This window comes from Stegostoma tigrinum, chromosome 4 (assembly GCF_030684315.1).
Source record: "Stegostoma tigrinum isolate sSteTig4 chromosome 4, sSteTig4.hap1, whole genome shotgun sequence".
Taxonomy (NCBI): domain Eukaryota; kingdom Metazoa; phylum Chordata; class Chondrichthyes; order Orectolobiformes; family Stegostomatidae; genus Stegostoma; species Stegostoma tigrinum.
In genome coordinates this window covers 94,322,467-94,328,862 of record NC_081357.1, presented here as the reverse complement: position 1 = coordinate 94,328,862, position 6,396 = coordinate 94,322,467, and positions in this window count along the sequence as shown.

Here is a 6,396-nt window from a genome sequence, read left to right as displayed (position 1 = left end):
TATCTATGCCCCTGTGAAAAGGGACACTTCCTGAAGCTTAGTTGAATGCTTACATCTTTTGTACTCACATCCCCTACGTTTTCTTTTATATCCAGAAGTGCTCTTGCACACAACTGAACAGCTTTTATGCTATTAACCAACACCAACAATCACCTGTGCAAGCAATTAGAAGTTTACAAATAAAGCCCATCATGGGCAATGCAAGCCATCAAAAGTGAGGGGTTTGGGAGAACCTGCTCAACCAGAAATTGGAAGCCATGAGCAAACCTAAAGTGAGTGTGAAATGATCTACTTATCTGCTTGGTGTTACTCTTACAACAGAGTTGAAATACAGTTGTTATCGCTCCATATACATCCCATATAACTTACTAAGAAATTCTACCAAACTGTATTTGGTCACAACTGGAAAAACTGGGATAGCCAGAACTGCAGATGCTGGAGTAAGAGATATGTCTGGATCTGGAGGGAGACAGCAGGCCAGGAGGCATCGGGGAGCAGGAAATGGTCCTGACCCGAAATGTCAATTTTCCTGCTCCTTTGATGCTGCTTGGCCTGCTCTGTTCCTCCAGCTCCACATTGGAAACACAGGAAATTTGGTTTGAAGTAATTTTCCAGCTTAACCTTTTCCATACAATCTTGTAATCGCAAGCACCTCCCTTCTTGAAAATCTGACAAGCCTAAATTACTCAAGTCTAACCTTAACATTGACATCAAATCAGAACTATGATTTTTCTCTACACTGACTCCAACATTTCAATGCCTTTTTGGTCAAAAATGGACATACTATTGAGGGCGCTCTATAATTTGAACATGATTTTCACTAACTTGTATTCTATATGGACACAGGAAATGCAACTTGTATTTACAAAGCATCAGTTATTTGTTGGTCCATATCAGCCAATCAAGTCATCCCTCACAATCTTGTGTGTTTCAATCAAATTGCCTCTTAGCCTTCTACACTTAAGCAGATTCAAGCCTTGCCCGTCCATGATTTCCTCACTTGATAACCTACTCATTCCAGGTGTTATTCTGAACTGTTCCCAATGAGTTTATGTTCTTCCTTAAAAAAAGATGACCGATATGGTGCTCAGCATTCCACATGCGGTCTCACCAGTGCTCTGCATAACTGAAAAAAAACCTACAATTACATTTAATTTTCCTCATGATACATGATAACATTCAATCAGCTTTCCAAATTATTTGCTGGATCTGTATACCAATCTTTTGTGATTCATTCCTGATCCCTCTGTACCTCAGTTCTGTAATCTATGTTTTTAATTCTTCCTGCCAAAATATATAATTCCACATTGGTCCATTTCAAACTATTTGCTACATCTTTGCTCACTCACTTAACCTATCTATAATCCCTCTGCAGCTTTATTTTTCCTCTTCTCAACTTACTTTCTTAGTTATCTTTATGCGGTCAGTAAATTTGCCAAACATGCCTTCCATCCCTTCATTCAAGTCATTTGTATAAATTGTAAGCAGTTGAGATCCCTGGACTAATCGCAAGACCACATCATCCATTACATCTTACCAACCCAAAAAAAACTACTTATGTGTCTTCTCTGTTTCCTATCAGCCAGCTAATTTTCCATACGTGTCAATATGTTAACCTCCATGTCATAGCTTTTATTTCCTGCAATAGTGCCTACCAAATCATCCAGATCATTTGGTCATCTTAGTTCATTCAGCACTGTGCATGGAGTAGAAATTATTCACAATTTTTTCTTGATCAGCACTTTACAAACCTCATATATGGCATTATTAAAGAATAATTGTGACTAATCATATTTAAGTTCTGAACATTGAAATTTATGTCAATGGAAAAGAAAATTAAGCATGATAGAAACATATTTATGATGGATAATTTTAATAGCAGCCAGGCAATCCACAGTGAGCATAGTGAGGGTGGCATGGTGGCTCAGTTAGCACTGTTGCCTCATGGCATCAGGGACCCGAGTTTGAATCCACCCTTGAGTGATTGTGTGGAGTTTGCACATTTTTCCTGTGCCTGCATTGGTTTCCTTTGGGTGCTCCGTTTTCCTCCCACAATCCAAAGATGTGTAGGCTAGGTGGAATGGCCATGCTAAATTGTCTGTAGTGTTCAGGGATGTGTGGCTGAGGTGGGTTATAGGGGAATGGGTCTGGGTGGGATGCTCCGAGGGTTGGTGTGGACTGGTTGGGCTGAATGACCTGTTTCCACACTGTAGGGATTCACTCAGGGAATTCAAGGTCTTCCCAGCTGACAGTTGTTAAGAGCCATGTATAAGATTGCCAGCCAAAGATCAATGATGGAAAAAAACAATTATCTGGAGGAATTTTTAAGCTAAATCATCAATATACATGGTTTGTTTGATTGCAAAAAGTAGGCACTTATTGCAACTATATTTCATTGGTAGCACTTACCTTGGGATTCAGAGGCATTGTACAGAGAACGGAAGTTCAAACACCAACATGGCAATGAAAATTGCATCATTGGATGTTGAAAGATAGCCCCATGAAATGTGAAAGCGAAGGTTATTAGAGTTTCCCATACCATTGGGAAACAGTGAAGTACTACGATTCCTGAGACTGACTGGTTTTTAATTGGCCATTTATACCAAAATTCAGAGGAAGAGAGTGTCAAAAGGCATTCGACAGCCTGAAAGTTGCATTCACCACTGTTCCAGTGTTAGCCTTACCTAACCACGCCAAGCCATTCAAGGTGGCTGTTGATGCGAGTGTCAGTGCTGTACCCTTACAGGAAGATGAGAAGATTGAAAGACTTTGAGTATTTTTCCAGAAAACTGAATACTCATCAACAGAAATATTCCATGATTGAAGAGGAGACCTTGAGCTTGGTGTTGACATTACTGGCGATATAAATGTTGAAATGTTGCAATGTGTCTGAGACAATTGCATATACTGGTCATAGCCATTAAAGTTTTTAAAAAAATTTGAGGATTAAAATACAAGCCTGTTAAGGTGAGGCTTATTATTGCAGCCATTCAATTCAAAAATGGTGTGCCAGGACAAGCAAATGTAATAGCCAACTCGTTGTCACAACTTTGAAGAAGTTGTGAGGAAATAAACTGATGGAATTGGACAGTAGTAATGAATGTTTGCATGCTTACACAAACACATAAACAATGTAATGGTTATACATTGTTATGTATTAACAGCATAAGACTAAAGGCTTTTAAAAATGATGCCATTTCAGAATGTTAGCTGGATGAACACAGCAGGCCAAGCAGCAGCTCAGGAGCACAAAAGCTGATGTTCTGATGAAGGGTCTAAGCCCGAAACGTCAGCTTTTGTGCTCCTGAGATGCTGCTTGGCCTGCTGTGTTCATCCAGCTCCACCCTTTGTTATCTCCCATTTCAGAATCTTGATGGTTCTTTTTATTAATTGGGGGGGCGCTGGGGGTGGAGGAGAGTAGAAGGTGTGATGAAACCATGACTTTAATAGGTGCATTATGTCTCTTTGTGAAGAGAAGTTGCGATCAGAGGCAACAATTGGTGTGCTTCAAAGGCCATAAAATAAACAACCTATGAGGCCTTCGGGCTTTCTTTTCCTAAGGTTTGACCAATAGACACAGTCTGAATGGGTGGGGTGAAGCTCCCATAGAACCAAGATTTTTAGTTTTTGTTTTTCAATAGCAGTTGTTGGATTTTGACACTTCAGTACAGCTCTCCCTAGTACTCTCTCTCTGATATGGAAGTGCCACTGTTGGACTGGGGTGGACAATGTCAGGAGTCACACGGCATCAGATTGAAGTCTGTGACTTCTGTCTCTCTCTCTGAGCTTTCTCAATGTTTCTCCTACTGGATTGTAGAACTGCAGGTGAGACAATCTATTGTGCTGAACTCACCTTTGCCAAGTGTGTGTTTATGGGATGCTACTATAATGGAACATATTATATGGAACATTATATCAATTATTTTGTTAAACAATTTGATAAGTTACAGTTAAGCCAATTCTTTTTATTTTTACACTAGTTAAAATTGACAAAATAAAGCAGGTTTTGCTTAACGTCAAGTAGTTTGACCAATTAAATTGCATCCAGAACGCAATGCCTTACCACTTACCTTGAAAGAAAGAAATAGTTAGGGGCTAGACTATTTTGAAGAGGCTTGGTGTGATCTATTACAAAGACAACAGGATTCCAAGTGCAGTATTTAAGGAGGACTACATTGTCAGAGGTGCCACTCTTTGGACAAGATGGTAAACCAGCCTGATCTGCCCTCTCCAGTGAAGGTAAAAGATTTTATGGCACTACATGAAGAGGAGGGGAGTTCGATCCAGTATCAAAGTGAATATTTATTCTTCAAACCACATGATCAAAGCAGACTTGCGGTTCATTAGTCTCTTGCTCTCCAAGTGCTCTCCTGTGTAAGACTTGGCTGCCGCATTTGCCTACGTTATTACAGTGATTACACTTTAAGAATACATAAATAACTGAGAACAACTCTGAAATATCTCAAAGATGTGAACAGTTCAGGCTTCAAAATAAACTAATACAGCATCTTAATGAGTAAAGAAAATTCTTGAGATGTCCTAAACAGTCATCTTATAAAAAAAAGAGAACTTTCAACTATATGGCACACTTCATATGTTCACATGTTTTGTAGTCAGTGAAGTATTTTAAGTGATGCAAGTTAAGTTGCAAACTTAAACGGTAATTAATATAATAGTCAATTTACAATAAACAAGCTCCCATGAGTACATTGATCAATTTTAAATCTGATTTTGGATTTTAGTTAGCACAGAGAGAACTCCCCCGCTCTTCACCAAAACGGTCCTACTGGTTCTTTTGTTTCCACCCAAAAGTGCACTGGCGTGTCAGCCTAGATTATGTTTATATCCCTGAAATGAGATTTGAAATCCATGAACATCTAATTCAGAGACAGATACGTATTCATTTGGAAAGAGGGAATTTTTAAAAAATAGTATAACAAGTCAGGGCCAGCCTGTTCCCCCAAGAATGGAGGGAACCTGAATGTCAATGGATAAAGAGTTTGATGAAGAAAAAGGAAGCACGTGTCAGGCACAGTGCATTAAAAACAGGGGGGACCCCTTCAAACCATAAAGAGTTAAGGAGGTTGCTTAAAAAGGACGTTAGGAGGGTAAAGAGGGACCACATAACATCTTTGGCAGATGGGATCAAGGAAAAACCCAAGGTTCTTTGTAATTATGTTAAGAGTAAGAGGAATACCAGGGAAAGGTCCATTGGAACCTATAAGAAACCAAGTGGATGCAGTTGAGGTCTTATCTGTGTTCAGAGGGGCGAAAGGCATTGCAACTGGGGAGTTCAGTTAGGAGACAGAGGTTTTAGGACTTGTTAAAGTTAACGGGGAGGAGGTGTTAGAGGTTATTGTGGACATACAGGTGCATAAATGCCCAGAGTATGGCGAGATGTATCCCATGCTGCTATGGGAGGCATGAGAGATTTCTAGGGCCCTGGCAGATATATTTAGTTCTACAGGAGAGGTTCTACTAGAATTGGGGATAGCAAATGTGGTTCCTCGGTTAAACAGCAGCAGGGATAGGCCAGGTTATTACAGAACAGTTAGTCTGACATGAGTGGTAGGGAAATTATTGGAAAAAGATTCTGAAAAACAGAATTACTCAATACTTGGGGAAAGAAGGGATTGATCAGCGTGATCAGCATGGATTTGTTAGAGGGAGACTGAATGACTGATTTGAGTTTTTGTTTAAAACAACGACTAAATATATTGATGAAGGTAATGCAGTTGATAGGATTTACATGGATTTCAGTAAAGCCTTTGACAATTCCCATATGGAAGGCTGATTCAAAAGGCAAGAGCTCATGGGATCCAAGGCAAGTTGGCAAACTGGATCCAAAAGCCTGTGACTCAGCACTGTAACTCAGGAATCAGTACAGGGATCTTTGCTATTTGTTATGTACATGAGCGGTTTGGACGTGAATGTTGAAGATATAATTAGTAAGTTTGCAGATGACATGAAAGCTGAGGGGGGTGGTGAGAGGGATGGTCTCAATCTACAGACCAGTATTGGTCAGCTGGTAATTGCTAAGCACAACAATGGCAGATGGAATTTAATGCTGATAAATGTGAAGTGATGAATTTTGGGAGGTCTAGTAAGGGAAGGATATATACAATGATAGGTAGGTCCCTAGGAGTAGGAAGAAACAAAGGAACCTTGAAGTACAATTCCTTGAAGGTGTTAACACAGGTAGACAAGGTGACGAATGGGACATATAGGATGCTTGCCTTCATTAGCTGGAGCATAGAATATACATGGAAAGAAATCTTGTTACAACTTGATAAAACACTGGTTATGCCACAGATGGAGTACTGTGTGCAACTCTGGTCATCACACTTTCAGAAGGACATGACTGCATTGGAGAGTTGCAGAGGAGATTCACCAAGA